This window comes from Aythya ferina, assembly GCF_964211825.1.
Source record: "Aythya ferina genome assembly, chromosome: 6".
NCBI lineage: Eukaryota > Metazoa > Chordata > Aves > Anseriformes > Anatidae > Aythya > Aythya ferina.
In genome coordinates this window covers 39,092,706-39,115,401 of record NC_140303.1, presented here as the reverse complement: position 1 = coordinate 39,115,401, position 22,696 = coordinate 39,092,706, and the positions used below count along the sequence as shown (strand labels likewise).

General features: G+C 39.7%; 1 long non-coding RNA gene across 1 annotated transcript in view; it reads left to right on the top strand.

The window, feature by feature from the left end:
• Positions 1 to 22,696, top strand: part of LOC311438653 — a 109,819-nt gene that overhangs the window by 32,808 nt on the left and 54,315 nt on the right. Inside the window, exon 2 of the long non-coding RNA XR_014694246.1 lies at positions 3,137 to 3,289. This is a non-coding gene — a long non-coding RNA (uncharacterized lncRNA). The remainder of the gene's footprint in view (positions 1 to 3,136; positions 3,290 to 22,696) is intronic.

Below are 22,696 nucleotides of genomic sequence, written 5' to 3'. Positions count from 1 at the left end.
CTCATTTCTTATTTTACATATTTTTGACAGTGTATGAAATGTCCCAAAATTTCAAAAGGGCTGATTTACTTTGTGTCCAGCTATATTTCAGAAACTTGGAGTCTGCAGATGGCTTTACTCTGTAAACTAATGTAGTCAGAGAAATGCAATCCATTAATATTTTGACAAAAATTTAAAAGCCCTTAAATCAATAGGCAGCATGCTGTGTTGTTGTGATCTCTAGCGACAAGGGACATCATTGATGGTTTAGAAGAACAGTTTTATGATGGAGGAATACCTTCATTGGAGCCTTTCCTCCAGGACCGAATCCCTTCTGAAATGAGGGATGTAGGGGAGCACATATTTTGTAGACATATAGAAATGAATACAAAAAATACTGTCTGGGTAGCTCTGTGCTGTATATTCACCTGTGAGTTACATTTTATACTATTTTAAGAGTATTTTGCTCATACAGTAATGCTGTTGAGTCTTTGCTGATACCGTGTTTAGTTCTGAGACTGAAATTTGCAGAGATATTTCTCATGAGAGGTCTCAAATGAAAGTACCATCTATTCTTTTCTAGACGAGAGGTTCTGTGAAAAGTGCTGCTTGTTTTCACAGTTCTGCATACTTAATAATTAAAGCAAATGCACCAGGGTTAATTCATTATTAGTGAAGGCCTTTATCAATCTCCATCTTTTATTAGCATTTTCTATGGTGGCTATTATTATCTGCAGAGAATGTTGCTAAAAAAGAAAAATAATCTCTCATTTTAGAATCCAATGTCTTCAAGGACACTCTCACATGGAGAAAAACGGGTATCAGAGCAAATAGTTTGACTGGATCACTGAAATAATTTTCAAACATATGTACATGTATAGATACATAAAGATATACGTACTTGTGTATATACATGTAGACATACACATGCCCGCACACATGTGTGTATATATATATACACATATCACTTGTGGGCTCCAAAAATATGTCAGTTAAAAATAAATAAATCCAACATGTCCAGTCAAGGATTTGTTTTAAGCAGAAAGTATAGCTCCCAGGACTTTGTTACATTTTAATTTTGTTTTCATACTACAAAGAGAAGCCTTTGTTTGCACTCAGGAAGAGCACCTGTGGAATCTTTAAACATTTTCAGGCATGTTTTAAAAGCTCATCCTTGTGGTTAAGATTTAATCTATCAAAGTGGTATAAATAATGTAGACATAGCCTTAGGTGTCACTTCTTCCCCTTGCAGGTCAGAAAATAGCAGAAGCATCGCTCTGCTGCATGTTAAAATATTACTCAGGCAGAGCAGTGACAGGATCCTGTGCTACTGTTGAATTATAGGCGTCCAACTATTTATTACTGGTTATTTATAAGGTCCAAAAACACACGTAAAAACCACCAGGCTTCTGACCAAGATAAAAACATAAATAGAAAAATAGTGTCTTATTAAAAAAGAAAGAGTCACCCATACACCTCTAAAGGTTTTGCTTTTCAAGTAATTAAAAGAAAATTACTCAGCAGAGCCTAGGTGATTTATGGTTCACACGTGACACACCGCTTGATGAATGTTTCTTGAAAACTAAACCTCGAAAACAAGGCCACCTCGTTTTTGGTTAGAGTTGGGCAGAGAGACCTCATTTTTCCACTATTAGACTATCTGTACGGGCAGAATGCTGGCGGTTCGCAGCACTGCTCGATTTCTGCTTTTTGCTGTGCTCAGCAGCTCTTCTGTGCTGTCACATGAAAAGGATCCCTGCCTTCATCACCTCTCCTTCATCAGCCCAAATTGCCCAAATGACTTGGCCAGTGGTTAGTGCATGGCAAGAGCTCCGGACCCGTGCTAGGATGGAAACATTTAAAGTGTCATGTTTATATAGAGAAAATGTGTAGCCTTCCTAGTGGTGGAGGAAAGCTCAAAGAGGATATGAATAGAGGAAGGGAATAAACGTATTTCCCTGGGCTGTTAGTCCCTCTTTTCTTTTCAATAGTTCTGTCTCTCCATTATTCAGTCCATCTTTCTCTTTACATGTCATGTGCAACATGAAACACTTTGTTCAGTTATGCAGAATTCACAAAATATTAATGTTTTGCCCAAAAGACTCTTTTTCAAAACAGAATCCAGCACAGCTTCCAAAGTTACTGTAATGTATCCGCACCCGAGTGAGGTCTGGATGCGGTTCACAGTTCCTGTAAGGCACTTGGGCTGTTTGATGGATCATTAATTAAAGGAAAAAATAACCCCTAAACTCTCCTTCCCATTTTCATTAAATATTTGTATTTTGTATCATAAGATGGTATGTCTTGAGAGATGCCTTTTGGCCAGGACATCGATGCATTGTGAATGCAAGATGACTTTAATAAATGTAAATGTAATTATTTCACGCAGCACTGTCCGTATGACACCACTTAGATTCAGAAAGGCGTCTTTACTTCAGCATAATGATTGAGAAACACGATAATTTATGGGTGAATGTTTCATATGAAACTACAACAGATGCAGTGCTTTATTGGTTGCAGTGCACGTCTGCAGGCACAACCAACGAGGCACTTTACATGCAGTTTCCTACATAGGATGCCCTTATAAAATGTGGCATTTCTTTCACTCCGATATGTACATGTGAAAAGATCATTTAAAAATGTGAAGACCAGAGTTGAAGAAGTCATATTTATCTGTTTCTGCTTCAAATATCCTGAGTTGCATAAATATTATTCTTTGTATGTTTGCCATATCCACATTCAGACGCATAAATAGGGCTCCCAAATCGGGAAATGAGTTTAAAAAATGGGCCCAGTGAGTGCTTTGGCTTGCTGGTGATCAGAACTCGTTTGTGGCAATGCTTGGGTTGGGTTGGGGTCTCTACCGAGGCTGTGTGATGGAGAAAACAAGCCTTCAAAGGAAGGTGAGATGAAGGGGAGAGCAGTGCTGTGAGGGTGATGGATGTTCGGGCATGTACAGAGGACTGCTCCCTCCTTCCGACCGTCGGGAGCGCACTGCTAGCCAAACCCAGATCAATGCGAGCGTGCTGCTGACACTTCCCCACATATCTGAGGCATCTGCAAGCCTAGACATAGCAGACACCTGCTCTTTCTTTAATTTTGCATTTCAAGAAAACTAAGCCCGTTTCTGTCATGTCTTGTCTGCATCACCTTCCAGGCGGCTGAGTCTGGTACGGGGACGGCTCAAAGTGCACAGGCTCCAGAGGGGCTGCTCCAACGGGACGAGTGTCTGCAGGAGGAACTGTCAAGCCCTGCAAAGCCTGCCTAGCCCACCTGTGTCCTGAGGGCTCTGAATGTTCAAAAGGCTCAAGTATGTATTAGTGCTTCTTAAAATCTACACCTGAAACTTTTTTTTTCTTTTTTCATATTAATATGTGTGGCGTTGCATACAAATGACTTCGGTGTCTGGCCAGAGCAGTGTTAAGATGCACACGTTGCAATGTTGGAGTTTCCACGACCATACTCAAAATGTGTGGGATGAGGGTGTGATGGGTCAGAAAGTCATAAGCAATCAGAAACAGGGAAATGAGCCAATTTGCAGTACAGCATTCCTGTTGTGAGTTCAGGGGCTGCTGCTTTGTGTCTTTGGGAGTTTTGAATTCACTCAGTGAAGGCGTCCGGCCAGATCTCCAGAGGTGTAGAAACACGTACAAACATGAAGGGAAAGAGAACAGAAACAACAGCGATCTTTCAGCTTCCAGACTTGTGTAGGACAAACAAAACAGCTGTACTTCAATTTATTGGGCTTATCAAGGGCACGTCCCAGATGAAGATGTGGTGAAATGCTGCATGCCTTACCTTCTGCCTTGGTGTATGGTGCTTCCCTGTATTGTCCTCGTTGGCTCCTGCATGGTGTGCAATGGAAAGCAAAATGGGCAGGCAGTCAGGGGCTGCTGAACACACACCAGAGAGTCCTGTGTGGTTGGAGGCAGCCTTCAGCTCCAACCCTTTGCTCTGTTGCAGAACAAAGTGTCCAACCTGGTCATGAAATGTGACCTCTTATGTATTCTGGGCATTGCACAGAAGCATTTGTATGCATAATGTAAGTGGGTTAAATTTATTACAGGTCTTGCTGCAATTACTGGAGTTGATCCTAACTCTGCCATTGGCAAATATGGCTCAGTAAGATATTATTCCATCAGCTAGGCAAAAATCCAAAGTGATAATCACTTGCTAAAAGATGTAGAATTGTTAGAAATATTTATAGCCATTAGTGTAAAAGTTTGTGTGAGTTTGGAGTGCTAAAGGAGTGGTAGCATTTAGACAGAAAGTTGTAGAGTGAGGAAAATAGCAGGAGAAATGTCTGAGGACTATCCTGATACAATGCAAACATTTTAGAATAAAAGCCCAAGTCCAGCAGCAGTCCTGATGCCTGAAATCACATTAATCTTCAATGGTACTCCTGGGGTGAAATTTAGCCCTTTAGGTTCTAAGCACAAAAAAGTTGTTTCTTTTAGCTCTTATGGGTTCATCTAATCAAACTACAAGTGCATCTCATCTCTGCTGTGAAAGTTGGTTTTGACACGTCTCCAGGTTTTTCCTGGTGGAAGTGAGGTTGAAAAGTTCACGGGTTCACGTCTTACTCCACAATCTTCCTGTAAGAGAAGCTCACACTGGCTCCAGACTTCGCATGTATTTTAGCTACCGTCTCTGTAGAGATAAAAACCTTCCATGACCCTGCAAAGTAATCCCTGAGAAACCTCCTAATTCCTGAAAACTTTTGTAACTTTTCCAACTTTTCCTTGGTTCCATATGCCAAGGATTGAATTTTTGAGAGGGAGGTATTAAAATCTGGTAAAAAAATAAAATGTCAGCTATATTCAGTTTCAGGTACAAAAATTAATTAGCCAAAGAATTTCAATTTTACTACTGGCAAGTCATACTAAATTAGCTTTCCTATGGGAAAAAGAAAAGTTCAATTAAAACAAAAGACCTGTGTGGAAGAGATTCTGCAAACTATTTCGGGTTCAATTTTCAGATCACTGACAAATTAACGGGGGTATTAAGATTTTATTCAGGTCTGCATTTGGAGAAACTCAAACTGTACCAGTGTGCAAAAGATAAATAGAGCCTACAGCCTCAGTTCTGCATGGCTTCTGATATAAAAACTAATAGGATGGAAAATTACTTAGAAGTAAAAAAAAGTGCCTCGATATTAGATAATTAACACTGCTTACTTGAAGTTCTGTAACAGCTGACTGACAACAGGGATATTCGCTGTCTGTAACCTGAGAGCAAAGTCTCTTTCTTTACTTGGTTTGACAGAAGTGATTTAAGAGCAGCACAGACAATAGAAAGGACTGTACCACAACACTTCGGGACTTGCTCATATCCACAATGTAAAATTTCCATACTATTTCTTACCCTCCTTAACCACTTACTGCTCTATTTTTTTTTTGTGGTTAGGATATTTATTCTAAGGACTCACTGTTTTGCAGTGTCCAGGTACCCTGGTGCTGTTCAGAGCCCAGCTCACCCCAGTGCTATATGCAGCCATACCAGATTTATCTCATCTAGCCCGGAGCACTTACAAGGAACGTAAGTTCACAGTGGTTTTTCTCCTGACTCCTGTGAAGGCAAATGAATAATTCCTGAGGTCTGTATAGCCTAATTTAGTCCTTATGCTTTAAGAACTTACCAAAAATTTAAATTAGCTCATTTAGCCTAGAACAAGTATCCTTTCAACACAGACATCTCAGTTAAGTGCCTGACCTCAGGTGAATAAAGGCCCTGAGTCAACAAGTTTGCAAGCTTGTTTGATGAAGGCAAGGTTTTAACAAACATCTGGGAGCTTCTCACCGAAGGTCAGAGGCAATTTTGTATGTCCTGATGAAAACACAGATAGAAGAGGAGGTTTGCATAAGCAACTGCAGCAGATTGGTGGCAGAGCCTGGAGGAGAGTGAGGGAAGTCCAATTTTCTTTCTATTTTATTTTTTTTTTATTCCTCTAATTATTTCAGTAATGTACTGGAACCTGTCCTGATATATGAGTGCTTTTCTGAGGCTGCGTATTCTAGTGTGCAGCTAATAGTTGCTTTAGTTTGATCTATGAAAGTAGATAAGAACATTGGAAATGACATACGGGAACAGGCAGATGTCCACCTTGGTCCAGGGTTCAGTCTGTGAAAGTGCAGCAGGAGGTGCTATTTGGGGAGAACAACATCTGGCCACTTGAGGAATGGAAAGCACAGAGCTGTTGGGAAGCAGGAAAAATTAAAGAATCAAGGCTGATATTACTTTGATTTCTTTTCCCCTAGATGCTGGGTATCAGAATAACATCAGCGGTTCCTTCTGACAGTAGGTTCCTTTTCTAGCTGTTGAGCAAGCATCTTCCCCTCTTATTCTTGGCTTAATTTTGAGTAATTGTTATGACTTCTGAGGGCTTAGATACCTAATTACGTTACCGTAGCTTCACCAATTATGACTTAACCTTCTGTTTGGCCAAGAACCCATGTTCTTATCCCATGAACCCATGAACTTACTTTGGTTCAGGTGATATATGTTGGTTCACACAGCCACAGAAAATTGCTTACATGGATGAGTCCAAGAAAAACATCACATGGCTGGATGTAACACACTTTGAAGACTGTGATGGAGCTCCAGTTGCTGGATGTGGTAGATACTATCTTTGGTCCATCCCCAAAATCACAAAGATGTATGTGCAGGCAGCTGAGTAAAAGGCAAATATCTTCACTGGGGTTGGAAGAAAAGGCATCAATCATAGCATTGGTTTTGAAAGGGGTAACAACAAATAGAAGAATGGTTGGTCACCAGTGGGAGACAGTGGGAAAGCTCGTGGCAAGACTGAAAATGTATGCCAGGGTGCTGTCATGGGCAGGCACAGGGGACACCATGCAGTGTCTGAATGTGTCCATTGCAGACCCTCATCTCCAAGGGGATAAAAAGGATGGATGAGAACAGGGAACACTTTCTGGCAAATTATACAGGACAAGCCAGCAAGAAAAAGAATGCCAAAAAGAATCTAGCAACATGGACAAAATACTGAAAAGGATTTTCTGAGAGACAGTCTCTTGATCTATATGTATTGACGCCTCTCTCTAATAGCTATTAGTCTCAGTAGACAAGATAGTTAGAGAAATTTGTAATTTAAAGTTCTTTAAGGCAGCTTCCAGCTCAGAGCAAGGCACAGGCTTTCGTGGAGATCTCACTTACCCCGAGCATGCTCGGAGCCCTCCCAGGTTTTAGCACGGCTGAGCCCAAATTAACATTCCATTTTCGCTGCTTCGCAGACACAATCTATCTGCAACATGATATTTATCCGTACAGCTGGCAGCTGTGGTGTCAAGTGCTACAGATAGATGAGACCATTACTATGACACAAATATTTTCTTTTCCCACATTCACTCTTTGAAGCAATCACACACAACAAAGTTTGCAGCAAAACTGTACAGGGCGAGTCAAAATTCCTCCTTCTTTTTCTCATATAAGGGAATTTGGACTCTTGTTACAGTCTAAAGGTACAGAGGGTATGGAGTTACTTCATGTTTTACTTCTCAGCTTAAAAAAGCAAATTCCACTTCCAAGTAACTAGAAAAATTATGCTTGAAGTATGTAGCACTCTGGTTTGCATAATGCAAGTCATGTACATTTGCTATGAGGAATGCTCCCAACAAGAACAACTCACTCATAAATGAAAACCTTCTCTAAAAAATCTTTTATCCAGCAAACTCCTGAATTAAGTAATACTTGGATGTTGAAAGATCACAACAGAGCTGGAACAAAAGAGAAAAGTCTACTGACTGTAAAAGAGCAAGTCATTCAAACGTGCCTACAAAGGGTATTGTGGGGTGGCTGTCTTGAGCATCTTTACCTCCTCATTCAGGCTGCTGTCATTTTCTGTAGGAAATAAAAGTCTTCAGGCTTGCAAGCAGGGTGTAGAGCTAATTGGCTGGTGTCTTCTCTGCATCACAGCACTCAGCCTATATGGAACAAAGTCATCTTCTTCCACTTTGGTCATGAATTTTTGTATTAATTTGTGTATGATTTGTATAATGCAATTTGTATTTTGAATGTTTTGGAATGAATTTTGAGACACGGACAGTGGGGTTTATGCTCAAAGGAGCACCTCAGATGCTCAGAGCTGGGCTGGGGAGCAGGTGCTGAGCTGGCTGAGATATTCTGGGATAGGATCAGTGGAGAAGCCAATGGAGGGCACAGCATGGGAGTCATAAGGAGTAGGTGGACCAAGGTTTATTTGAACACCTGGAGGAAGCTTCATAATTCCTACAGGGGACTTTAACCACTGTTTAACCATCTACTGCAAGAGTAACCACTTTGGGTGCAAGGAGAGTTGGAGGTTTCTTGATATGCCTTGGATGGGTTGTGTAGGGGAGATGCTCTGCTCCATCTGCTAATGAGGAACTGGTTGGGGATGTGCAGACTGATGGCAGCACTGGCTGCAGGGACCTTGAACAACAGTATTTAAGAGCCTGTGGGGAGTGGGAAGGGGTCGAGGTCCCGTGTGATCTGTCTGAATTTGGCTTTGCTTTGAGCAGGTGTTCTGTAAGATGGGGTTATCCTATAAGTTCCTGATTTCTCGGTCCTGTAACAAAAGGGGAAATGAGTAGAGTTTTGTTTTATGAGGTCAGAATCTTTGTTCTGTGGATTTGCTTCAGTATTCGCTGATTTGTAGAGCTGTCTTCTCCTACCACTTTCTTTGTGTCATTCTCTGACTATGACTTTTCTGGACACCAGGCTGAGTTTTGGTTTAGTTTCTTCATCACAAAGGAAAGGAAAAGTACACAGCAAAATATAACAAATAGGCAGCTCCTTTTCTGACTTGATTTTTATTCTTAATAATCTCACCTGACTGTTTGACTGTTCTATTTTTTATATTTCTATCTGCCTACTGAACAATCAAAATACAATGCAAATGAAAAGTCTTGCTCGTGATTGGAGATATACTTATTCTGAACCTTAGGAAATAGCTGACTATAATCTTAAAGCAATAAAACAATGCACTAGCCATATCAAATGTTACTAAAATAGAAATTTATTTAAAATTTCTTAGAACTTTGTTCCTTTTAACAATTATTTTGTCTTTCAACACAGAAACCCAAGTCCATATTTTCACTCAACTTCTACTGCAATGTCACAGTGTTTGATCTAAAAAATCACAACTATTTGGTTATAAGAACAACTATTTGGTTATAAGAACTAGATCAGTTTATTTATTTAGAACAAACAAACAAAAAATCCACTAATTTTTTTTTTTTTTTTTAAGTAAAAATATGTTTAACTGAGTTATACCGGACAAACTTCGCATTGCTGTCGGCTTTTCTTTGGTATGTAACTTGCATTACTTTACTTGTACTTTAGATTAAAAGCTAAAGATGTGCTTGGGAAGGCAGATATCTCCATCCAGAGAAGGACACTATTTGGGGTTTTAGGTTATTTTTGAAGAACTAGAATTCTTATAAGACATCATGTAAGATTAAAGGTAGCCTGTATAATTGTACTATAACAACTTTCAAGATCTCTAGGACACTTGAAGATCCGTGGCTTCAGATGAAACCTTTACAACTGGTATTAAATTTTGATCATATTGCCTTTTTGTCTGAAGGAAATATTCAGCTTTCTTCTGTACTCCCTCTAGTGTTTAATATACCATATGACTGAAGATGGAAAACAAACAGAGATTTGTATTCACCCAAACCCGGTGAAAGAACTGAAGTAATATTTTCTTTCTTCTTATGTAGATTCTGCTAGGTTTTGCTCTTGTGGGACTACCAAGTCCATTTGAGCTGATAGCAAAGGTGCATTTTATGTCCAAATATGTTTGAAAAAGCAGGCTTAAATTGGGCTTTACATATAAAATTGTTTCAAAATTTGCCAAAATAGTAACAACAACAACAACAGAAAGCCTTTTCTGTCAATGGGTACCTCGTAACTATGCAAAAATATTGGTATGTAAATTCATTTTATATTCAAGCATGTACTGGTTGCAGTTCCTGGCAGTCACATTTAAACTGGTACTGGAAAGAAAGACCTGGATGAGAGCAACTCGGATTTTTCAGTTACATAAAACTCTGAAAGGCTTTTACAAATTGCTTCTGTGTGGGAGGCAGCTTGCTGCAAAGCTGTCACTTGAAACTTTATCAATCAGAAGACAGTACAGTTTTTAATTATGCAGATTTTCAAAGTAAAATAACTTTTTTCTTGCATGAAAATGTAGAACAGAGTCAGGTGAGATCTGGAACAATCTGAAAGATTTTGAAAAGTTTGCTGGGCTTAATTGAAATTGCTTCAAAAAGCTGGCTTTTATGAAGTGTAGTATATTTGAAGTATTTTAGTTTTCTTCTTTATAAAAGAAAAGCCTTTCCTCTCCTTATAAATTGTACAAATTGTCACCGACTTCTAATTATCTCTCTATCCAGTGAAGGACTCCGTCTCAGTGTATCCCCGAGTCTCTCTATAGTTGTAAAGATCTCCACTCTCTGCATTTTTATGGCCTAATTTAAGAGCCCTGAGTCCTGAAATAATGTGATGTTGTAGAATTTTCTGTCCATCAACACACAGCAGGGGCAGCAAGTGCAGTGCTCGTTGCAAAGTAGCTAATAAATCCTTTCCTTGTGGAGACAGTTTGAAGTTCTCACCAAATAGGTAAAACTGCTGCAGACGTCCCGATATTTGCAAGGAAACCTCAAAACCTCTCAGCTGTGCTTTCTGGTTTGACTGTTACATGAGATGCCATGATGTCATGTCTCCTATATCTTCAGAGGGAAGAAACAAAGAGTTGAATTTTATGCTGCTTTAGCAAGATAGACGATCGGAAAGGAATGTGAATTAATCATGAACACTCCATTTTGCTAATGTGTTTTGTGATGGGAGAGAGAGAGAGAGAGTTTCCTTTTGCTCTTTTACTTTTTGGGTTGTTTGACTTCATTAGAAGTTGAATTATACTGTTTGCTCTCACTCTAAGAAACATGCATCACTAACATGTCATGTAGTTATGACTGATATGTTCTCTAAACTCTTTTCTCCAGTGTTTATTGTGCAACAGAGTTGGCACCAGTAGTTGCTAAAATTCGATCAAATCATGACTTCTACCAGAAAGAAGCACTTCTGAGATTACTTTAACAAAACAAGAAGCAGTTTTCCTTCGCATTTCGTTTGGCTTTTCCACTCCCCCTCCCTCTTTTTTTTTTTTTTTTTTTTTAAATTTTAACATAATCTTAATACCTTTCTCTCCTTTGACAGTGCTCTCCTTTAAACCTTATGCATACAGGTTGAATGAGAAGCCCTAACCACATCCCCCAGCACAGGGATGATGACTCCTTCCCCCCTTCCCTGTGTGTGGGGTAGCTGGCAATGAAAATGATGGATTGCACCTCTCCGTCTCGGGTCCTTTCAATGCTTAGGTGACCCAGTGCTCATGCTCAGCTTTGTTAGGACAGGGTGACAGGTCCACACCCTCTGACCCTTTGCAGATTCCCATTGGGCATTCTTGTGAACTTGCATTGCCTTTTTCTTGTTCTTTTTGTACTGGAGTTTGCCTTCTGGCATCTTCCCTTCCCCCAGTTGCTTTGTCTTCTCCTTCAGCCCGGTTTCAAATCGCATTGTATTTCTGGATTCAGCGCCTACAGGGCTGTGACTCCTTCAGTGAACTTGCAGAATGGGCCTGCCTGTGGGTTTTAGTCTGTGAAGGTCACAACTGCTACCCCAGCTCTCTGGGATCAGGGCACTTCGGAGTCTACTCTCTAATTTTCTGGCAATCAGACCTGAAGCCAAAAATGAAATGCGGCACTACCTCTGGGAATTTATGCCTCCCAGTCCATGAGTGCTTTTAGGTCAATCGAACAAAACTGGCAAGTGCTGTGGATGTGCTCCTTTCTGCCTCTGTCTCCCAAACTCCTGGCTCAGCAAAAAGTAATGATCAGGACTGCTACAGATGTAGAGACTGTTCTCCAAAGAGATCCTTGCAGCACCAGAGATCACAATCTCTGTCTCTGCTCTTTCTTTTGTTCTCTAAGACCTTTGAATGCAGAGATAGTTCAAGAGGAGGCTGTCTCAACACTGGCTGCTTGTTCTCAGGCTGGCAGCAGAAGTCCTTGAGTCCATCTGTGAGATAAAAGTGAAGGAGCTGCTCTCCTGAACAGCCACTGTCACCCTGAGGCAATGAAAAACTCTGCAGTTCTGCCCTGTGGCAGCCTGTGTGGATGGAGCTTGTGACCCCTTGATGATCCACTTCATGAATTAGCATGCATCCCTCGGTGTCTTTGGAGGAATCATGCTGTTGAAGGAACCATACCCAGATACTTCTCTGGATGCAACTTGGTTTGGTGCTGTCTAAGCTTTCTCCCTGCTATTCCCACTCCAACAAGATTAGAGGGAGAGATTGAACTCTGGAGCCCGTTCTTGGCTGCTGAGCCCTAGAACCATACATATTTTTGCACTAAAGAAATGCAAGTGAAAGCCAAATCTCTCTCTTTTATTTACTTGTCTATGAATTTTGACTGGAAATTACCTAAATTTATTTGTAACTAGTTGAGCATCTTGTGATTCATCGGTTTCTTCCCAGTAGTACCGCAGTAGATAGTTATTCACATTTAGCAAAGCCTCCAAATTTTATTTTCAAACTGCAGACTGTGAAGTAGGATTGACAGTTGTTGAAATTTATGGCATTTGTGGTTGTAAAAGAAAATGTACTATTTGAAGTAGTACCCCTACTGCATTTGGATTATAGGTTATACATACAAAGTGTTTCTGACATTTCTGCACTACCCCTAATGAAGGAAGAAGGGGGGAATTCAACATATAAAAATTTATAATTAAAAGAAGAGCTCTAGAAGTTGGAAAATCTGCTCTTAAAATTCTCTCACCTCATTTAGGAAAATGGGGTGATTTAAAATGCCATTTTGAGATTGACATGAAAATTTGAAGACTGTATCAGCGACTGTTATGTAAATGGTTCTTGAAAAGCCTCTGGATCATTTACTCAGAGGTGTATTTAAAGCAGGAAATGACTTATTCATGCATTGTTTCATGAATTCATACTGTGAATTTTTTTTTTTCAAGCTACTTGAAAGGAAGCTCAAAGAATTATGAGTATGTAGAAACCCACCTGATAAACAAGGGCATGAGAGTGGATATGGAGGTGACACGAAAACAAAGCTGGGAACAAATGCTGAACAAATAACTGATGCAACAAAACAGGCTGAATGAAACTGCTGAGAAAAGTCTTGACTAGGGATCTTTTCACTATGAATGTCAGAAAGTCTTACTTGGAAACAAAATTAACACTTTAAGCTAAGATGCGCTGATAATACCCACCTGTCTTTGGCATTGATCTGGGGTTAACTCTTGCTGAGGAATTCTTAGAAGATTTTGGCCTTTTTATAAGATACTACGTTCTTTTAGTCCTTGCATTTTTTATTTTTTTATTTTTAATACACTGAGAAGGTGAGGTCGATTTAGTCATAAAAATGACTATGATAAAACACAGCACTTAAGTTTCAAAGGTACCAAAACAGATTAGTCAGGACATGATTGCTAGTATGAAGGAGACGGCTTTTAGGCCCTTTTTTCCTCTCTCTGCCATAAAGTTGTGTGAGAAGGTTGTCACAATCATGAGTAACCCAAGCATGGGGAAGCAACAACGCTCATTTGACAGGACTTACATTGGGAAGCACTGCCTAAACAGAATGCTGGAGAGCTGTTCTTTCCCTTTCTCTTTGGGTCCTGCATAATTTTTGATAAGTGATTTAACTTAATTTGATCATTTTCTACGTGTAAAGAACAAATACCATTCTCCCCATTGCACAAGGATGCTGGGAAGGAGGAATCTACTTGCAGCTGGAAGCTTCTCAGATACTTCACTGTTGTAGACCCTATGAGTGACTAGATAATGAGAAAGAAAAGACAAATACAAAGATCCTCTCCAGTAATATTACTGCTGACCCCAGGTTCCATAATAATGTATTTGTGATTTGATTTATCCTTTCTAGAAATCTTTTAAATATGTCTTTATTGTTTCTGATGTAATTAATCTCTGTCTAGTTCTGCAGTTTATCAGGATCCTTCTGTTTACCCTATCCACTGGCTCATACGGCCACAAGATTATTGTAGCACAGAAGAGCTTTATATGTGCTGTATCTTTGGTTAGCATAGTTTCTCCCTTTTTTTAATTATTATTAATATTTTTTTAATTAGCATGTTGTAATGCTAGTCTTGACATATTTTTATATCTGATGGAACAGAGGCCCCTCTTTCCAACCAAAAGCTGTTCTCTTCTGCCCTCTAACAGACCAGCTTTGGTGAGAAAAGGAGGGTTATCTAACTTGGTATAGTCAATAACTTGAGTGCAATTCCTTGAAGAACCACAGGATCCTTCAGCTGTGAGTTTTGACTTGATACCTTGCTTAAATCTATGCAAGTGATGCTAAATAATACCTTCAATGCTTTGGGCTTTTAAACTCGATGGTCCACATACAAGCACAACTGAGAGAGGACTTGGTCTAGAATAATGAGTTTCTGGTAAGGATGGCTTGAGCTTTGTGCAGATCTGTAGGATGACTTTAATGTTGTTAACACTGATCCTCATGAAGAGACAGACTTTGCCACTCCTTCAACTTAAAAAAAAAAAAAAAAACAACTTGGAGGGCCCTGGGGCTTGATGCTTGCATGCTATTGTGATGTTCACAGTTTTATCTCTGAAAATGACAATGAAAATTTCTGAAATGTCAGAGTGGTCCCAGAAGAGTAATACATTCCGAATACACATCTGGATGAAACTGCCGCTGGCTACGGCTTCTGTAGTCTAGATGGAGCATAAAATTGATAAGTTTGGTGTAGGACTTCTACTCTTGCATTTTTGTTTGAAATTCTGATGCCTAACTCCATTTTGGAAGGAGAGCTAGAGGAACCTTCACGGTCTGGTAGTTCATATTCATTAATGGATTTTAATTATTAAACTAGAGTCAGATGTACTTGCCACAGCCATGCAGGGACGTCTACTGCTCAGCCCTCCTTGGCACTATGCCTCTGTAATCAGCTGTCCTGGACTTCAAGGCAAAGATTGAGGGTCACAGAAGTGAAAAGGTATCAGAGATTGTTTCTCCTACTTATCTTTGCCAGTAGTACAAGAAAGGCACCTTTGACCTGAGGATTCCTCCATGCAATGTTATGGTTGATTGTGCTATGTTGGGATGAGAATTTATTTTTCATAAGTTTTAAATAAAAGGCTAAATTCAGAACTGTTGATGTTCCTTTTTTCTCAGTGCCCCTTTTCTGGCATTTTTCACAGAAATGTCCTTGGGGGAAACTGGTCATTTCTGGCCTCCCTCAGTGCTGTCTTCAGTGTGCTATGGAGGAAAAAAATCACGCTGAGCTTGCTTAGCTAGTTTTAAACAAAGCTTTACTCAATACACACACTATCGTTGGATTTTATGGCATTCAATACATGAGCGAAACAAGAGAAATCTTGTGTTTGAAAAATCAGTTTGTGGCAGCAAGAACTTAGTCATGTAACCTCCGAAGTTTAGGAGACAGAAAAGCGGGGAAGAAAATGGTGCTCAGAAAATTCGGCTTAAATCAAGACATTGTGGTTAAGATTTAATCCCTGTTTTTTAACGGAGAAAAAATGTATAACTCAAACACTGAAGAGAGTACATTTATAAATCCAAATAATAAATCAAGAGAAAAGCATGTGTTTAGGCAAGGAAGTTTCTTGCGTCCTTCTTGAAATATATGTATGGTATTTTTTATTCATTCAAGTTATGAAATAAGAACCTCAGAACAGTAAAAACAAAGTTCTTTACTTGGCTCCACAGGGTAATAATTCACACAGTTCATCTCCATGTGATCTACACATGTTGAAGAAAGATAAATCAAGCACTGGATAAGAGTTATTAATTACCCACATAAAAGAACTTGGGACCAACATCACGCGGGTGGAAGGGATGATCAGAGCCGAGTGGAGTTTGCAGGGAACAGCATATGCACCATAATCAGAAAAACCACTTTCTCACATCTTTTGGGATATATTTTGCCATGCCCTTTCACCTTCAGCTGTACTTTTGTCTTTATGTATGGTGTAGAAAAAAATACATAAGTGGAAAAGCAGAATTAAACTCACCCTCTACATTTTCCTCCTCTGTTTAGTCCGTTTGAACACTAGTAAATGACCATCTTACCTATCTGCTGTGAATGTGGATCAAAGTCAATTTATAGTTTTTATATATAGTATAGTTGTAGTATAGTATAGTTTTATTTAGTGTCTCTAAACAGCTGATTATTTTCGGTACTTTTTCTCTCCACTATCTGTGTGGGAATGTCTTGTTAGGACTGTGATTTCTTGGTGAAACGGATGCTGGTCTGACCTCTGTGTTGCTTGCTCTGTATACTGAAAGAAAAAGCAATAGTTGTGCCATGAGGTTTCAAAGACTGCACAACTGAATTTTGCCTCAAAGGAACCAATTTCTTTATATAGTGATTTGTTGCTTATTTTTATTTTTTATTCAGAAGTGAAGATACATAAGTAGGGGCGTATATAAGCACCATTAGTTCTGCTAGACAGTTTAATGAAGAACTGAAAGTGCATTTTTCAGTGCAACTCAGCACTATTTTTCACTATCACTCTCAGTTTTGAAGTGCTGAGCACTGTATGGACAAATAAAAGTGGGCTGGACACAATAATCCCTCGAGGTCCCTTCCAACCCCTACAATTCCGTGAAATCAAGCAGAACCCTTACCCCATACTCTGCAGCCCCAATCTTACAAATTCTCACAGCTATGAAGAGCCTTTTGTGCACGCAGTCATGCCTAAGTCTTTTAGGTATTTAGATATTCAAAGTAACTTCTGTGCAGAAGCTTCAAAGATCAGGGCCTAATGGGACAAGAAGCAGAAGAAAGAGCTCATTGTCACTGGTAATAACTCCTTGTCATTCTCTGTGGGAGGCTGGTGGAGGTTAAAAAAACCTAGGAAAGATCGTTGCTAAGCGCTTGCCATAGCATCTCCTGGTTTACCAGCACCCAGGATAGCCGGGTTTTAAGATCTTCTCTCCAAAAAGTTTTCAGCAGCTGTCCTGGAGCCTTTTACTGGAAAGTGATGCTGAATTTCCTTCGTCAATGTTCTGAGAGAAATGGGTATAGCTAGGCATTAAAAATGCAGTATTATTTGACCCCCCCTGAGTGCCCTCTGGAGCATTTTGTCTTCGTATTACCTTTTTTTCATCAGTATTTCTTATCTTTGGGCCACGTTACTTTTGATCCTATTGCTATTTCGTGCAGCGTTGCTGTAATTTGATCTCGAACCTGCATTTTTCTATAAATGCACATAATGTTTCTGGGAATGCAAGAGGGGGGCTCCCATATAGCAGCGTGGCAATTTCCCATCAACTATGACAATAACAACCCAAATTCAAATGTCCATACATACTGAATTAAGGCCTGGGGACCCCATTGCATTACTTTGTCATCGTTTGCTCGTTATTGCCTATTTGGAAATTTTCTCAAACTTCATTGTCGCAACATGGAAATTTGTGCCCCAGCCCGAATTCTTATCAGAATCCATTTCTGTGGATGAAAGCCTGCTGATTTCCCTCTGAAGCCAGAGAGGAGGCTATTTGACATTTGTTTGTTGGCTAATCTGTTTGAGAAATCTTACATAAACTCCGGGAGGGGAGCTGCCAATTTCTGCACGTTGGAGGAGAAATGCTTCCTTATTTGGAGAGGTTTGCTCCTACTCGGGGCCACAAGAGTGGTTTCAAAACGCTTCTGGTATTTGATGACTGTGGCATAACTTTGGAAATCTTTGTGTTCTTTATATTCCTCCTTCAGCTGCTGCTTTGAGGTCAATTGATGTACAAGGGTGGCAGTCGGGGAGAAAGTCCTTCAAGGTTTGTGTCAGAAGCGGAGAGGGAAGAAGCGCGGACTTTTTCCATGCCAAAATATACCCACAGAAATCTCCCAAATGAACCCAACCACCTCCCTCTTTTCAACCTGTACCTTTTTGTTTTGCTGAGGAACAGAAATCAGCAGAAGGAGAATACGCCCATATTTCTGTGAGGCATCAAGGGTGGCTGCTCAGCATGGGGAAGGGATCACAGGGTCCTCACCCACATGGTGGGCAGGAGGTCCGTGGGCAATGGTGCCGGGAGCTGAGCTCCCTCCTTGGCCATGGCTTTGGGCCTCCTGTGTTGGGCCTCCCTTGGGACAAGGTGGGGCCTGGCCATCAGGGTCACTTCTCCAGCAGAGGCATTAGCATGGTGCGAAGCCAAATTCCAGGGGCTGGAGCTGAGCTTGCTTCCATGGTAACTACTTTCTGTCGGTGGATCCAGTGCAGGAACATCTGTACGATAATCATTTTTGTGGCCTACGGCGCTGCTGCCAACGCTTTAACGCAGCAGGCCTTGGTAACGCACGTGGAAAGACTGACCCCAGGGACCAAAGAGGTTATCTGGGCAATGTTTCTTCTGCTAAAGTCTCTTGTCCTTTCCTCTGAGATACTTATATCCAGTCTTTCTCTGCATTGTGCTTTCCTCAGTTTACCTACTTTTCCCCTGGTATCTGAAGAACTGTTTGTTTAGAAGCGTGTGTTACTGTTTCTCTGGAATTTACTTGCTAACTGCTAGCTCCAGAGTTGGTTTTACATGTTTAATTTTATTATGTTCATGAGGCAATGTTGGCAGGAAAGGCACTATAAAAAGCATTCATTTCATGGAGTGGTACAAACATGTTTTCAGCTGAATTGATGACACTGAATATAAAGCACTTCTCATTTGTGCTTCCCCTTAAGGTTTGTTTAATGAAGTAAGGTTTTTCATATTACTTAGAGGTGCTGTTCTTTCTACCCATCCAGAAAGGATACAAAACTTAATATGCATTTACAGCTGCTGCCTCTCTTGTAAAATAACCTGCTCAGGAGCCTTCCCTATGAATCATTGGTATTATGGCAATTCCTCTGTTCTTTTCTTATTTCTTACTATTTCCTTTGAACCTTGAGCTCGTTTACTTTGAGCACATGAATAAAAATGACTATTCACGAGGAGATCTGGTTTCAGAAGCCAGTTGTGAAGGTATCTTGAAATTTTGGTGCAGATAGGCATTTACCCAGCGAGGAGCTTACATGTTTGGGATACAGCAGCATTTTTGATCTTCAAGTTGCTTTGACGCTGCCTGTGAACAAACAGCCATGATTCCCCAGTGCAAATAATTTACTGAATTTGCATATAATATTTTTTTTCCCTGGCAGTGGGATAGTATTAATTAAAATGCTCATTACAACTTATGATCTGATACTTCGCAGGAGGCACTTCCTTAGGCTATTAACAAGGGCTGTAATGAAAAACGCATGTTTCCGATACTATTTCATACATCGGTGTCTAGAGGCTGAAAGCGGTCTTGTCTAATGCTGCGCCATCCAGGATTCATCTTACTGCTTAATTAGCTTTCTGGTGAAGTTGCACGGGTATGCCAGGTCATGTAAGGAAACTGGGAAAGATAAGACACGTGCAAAGCAGAGCCTAAAGAGGTTAAATTTGGCCTTGCTAGTCTCCTGTGTACAGGTTCTGACTTGCAGTTAGAGCTTCATCAAGGGATTGATCTCCTGCCCATCGTATCATCTGACCTACATATTAATGTAAATATTAAAAACAGTTATGACAAGGTGTTATATAAAAGACCGTGCCTTATCTTCTCACTGCCGTAACTCTTCGTCCTCCAGCGTAGCTACTTTGTCTGCCTCTGGCACTTGCGTGTTGACAGTAGCTTCAGCTGGAGTAGCTTCAGTTTGGGCAAAAGTCAATTATTTGTCAAGCTTTCTGCACACTTCAAAATGATAAATGTTGGTGTGTGGAGCAGACAGGGTGACCTCAGGCCTGTTTGCATGTGCTGGTGGAGGAGAAAGTGACAGAAAGTTACAGAAAGTGACGCATGGGCAGAACCACGGGAGACTTGTGAAGGACCACAGAGGTTACCATCTCATATCAATAATGGGTATCGCATCAAGAAGTTGCCATATGCCTCACTGAGTGTCTGATAGACATAGGAGACTTTGAACAGAAAGAGTTTTGGAGCCAATGACATATCAAAGGCTGTCAGAATAATCATTTTTTTCTCTGATTTCAGTCAATTGCTGTCTGACAATTGAAAAGCAAGCCTATTCAGAGAGCGTTCTCCCACGCTGGTGCCTGATCCTCAGTGCTAGCGCTGCTCTGCAGCCACAGGCTTGGAAGCAAAAAGAAAAAGTACACATATGAAGCACCAAATGGAGGTTGTTAAACACGAACCATATGTGTTATTTAGCTCTGGAACATAGGGAGGTTATGAAACCATTCTTGGAAAAGAAGACAAATACATTTCCTGTACATCAAAATCATTTATAACAAATAGATGCACGAAAAGTTTGCTGAAAGATCGGGCACAATAAAGATGACAGAGCCCTGAAATTCAGCTTATAACTGGAGCCTACTGCTCTAATGAAGTTCAGGCAGTTGTCTAGGAATGTGATTAAACACAGGGCATGATAATGATTAGTAAAGGATCTTAATTTGTTTTTGATGGACTTTGTAGTCTCTTGGGTAGGAATTGGAAACACATTTCCAGTTCTCAACATCATTATTAAATCTGAACTCAGTATTATTCAGTGATAACAATGAACTCAATTTTAATCAGCCTTAAATCTGAAGTCAGAATTAAATAAAAGTGTTATGGTTTACTTTCCATATAGTTCTCAAAACTTGTGCTGGAGCTCAGTATGTAGCATTAATTCATTTTTCATTATATGAGAAGGGGGGAAGGAAGATGCCAAAGGCTACCCGCAATCCAAGTATTGTACAGTGCATAGTCAAATGAAATCTGAACATCAGTGATTACATTTTTAGTAGGATGAGTGTTCTGACTGAAATGCAGCAATCTGTCACTTGGCCTTTCCGTGACATTCAGTGTATTGAAATTACCAGGGAAAGATTGGTTTTTGACATGCTAAATTAACTAAGTTAGAAATGCGAGCTTTATCATCTCTCCTAATTGTTACAGGGAGAGAGTTGTTTGTCTTTTATTTTCTAAGCAAGCTATTTGAACAGCAATTAATAAAAAAATATATATAATAAAAATATTCTCTAGAAAGGTCATCTTTGGAATTCGTAGAGGTGGCTGATTTAGAGAAGTAACTTTTAATATGAACCACAGCAGTGCAGTGATTGAACTGATGATCACTTTCTCTTAAAGTCCAACACGTCCATAATTACTGTTTATCTGCATGACATTTGTCATCGTGCAAGTCACTACTTTGCAGACGGGGCATTGAGTCTCTCCTGGTCAGACAAGGGTTGACCATGTCCAACCTGCAGTGGCTTCCTGGTGCAAACCAGTATTTCTTTTTGTGGTAAAGGCATTACTTTTGGACCAAGAAGTATTTTTATTGCTGTTAGTTGTGTTACTGTTTTTTTTGTTTGTTTGTTTTTGTTTTTTTTTTTCAGTAGATGAAGACAAGGCCAAATTAATTGCTAATGTAGAAGGCAACGCTCATGAAGAGAAGGAAGGTCTGGCAACTGCAGTAGTAGATGAAGAAGAAATGATTTAGAAAAACACTTTAGGTTTCTAGAAATTTACATTTTTGTACATAAATGGTGATAATTGCTATATATTTTTTGTCTTGGTATGGTGTAAAGATGTAAAAAAAAATCAGAGACGTAAAAAAAATTTCAAAACGACTTGTCCTAAAGGCAAATGATACTAAATCTGCTGCAATCTTTTTTTTTTTTTTTTTTTTAATAAAAAAATGAACAATGAAATGCTTTTGTAATTACTTTTCCTTTATGCTGGACTGTAGTTTTGTTTCCCTTTTTACTTATTTTTTAAAAAGGATTTTTTTTTATTCCTGGCAGTTACATGGTAAATCTATATAGATGGTGTGAGGTCATGGTACTGGGAATGAAGGAAGAGTGGGAGCATCTCTGTAAAATCAGGGTGTTTCAGATCTGAAGCTCTGTTTACCCAAGTAGTCTTTATCTGTGAATGTCAACAAATCTATTTATTTCTAGCTCCTGGACAAATGTGTAAATGAAATTTCAGGAACCTCTTCATTGGTAGTCAAGTATCTACATCACTGGCCTTGCCATAAAGGACTGTGAATATTGATTTCACTCATGTTTATCAATTATCTGACAGCTCTCTAACCTTGCCTTTCTATTTCTGGCTTTATGTATGAAATAATAGGCCTTATGCTAAGCAAACATTTAGAAAAATACTGACTTGGGTAGTCTGTGTAGGAGGGTAGAGAGACTGCAAGTGTCTTAGGATAAAATTAAGGGAGGATTCCTGTCCATGAAGTCTGTTAGATGTATTTTAATTTTTTTTTCCTGAAGCAAAAAGAACTACCAAAGTACATGAAATAGAAAAGCAGATTAGAAGACCCTAAAAACTATTTGTAGTAGTGATTTCAGGATAAAGTGAGGAAATTTAAAGCTGTGCTTGAAAATGCATATTTGTATATAAACAGACAGAGTCATTTTGGCACTATCCAGCACTAGGTGAACAGTGTGGGCAAAGCCATAATTGCAGCTGTGCATCTGTAATTGTTCACAGAAAATTCTGTGGGCAGCCTGACTTATTGCCAGGCAAATTTAGATGAATGGAAGCATCAGCGACACAATTTTTGACATTACATAAATGCATGAATTAGAGAAGGCTCCTTTGCTCATTCATTACATCCTTGCTTTTGGAAGGCAGTTCCAGGTAGCAATGGCAGTTCATT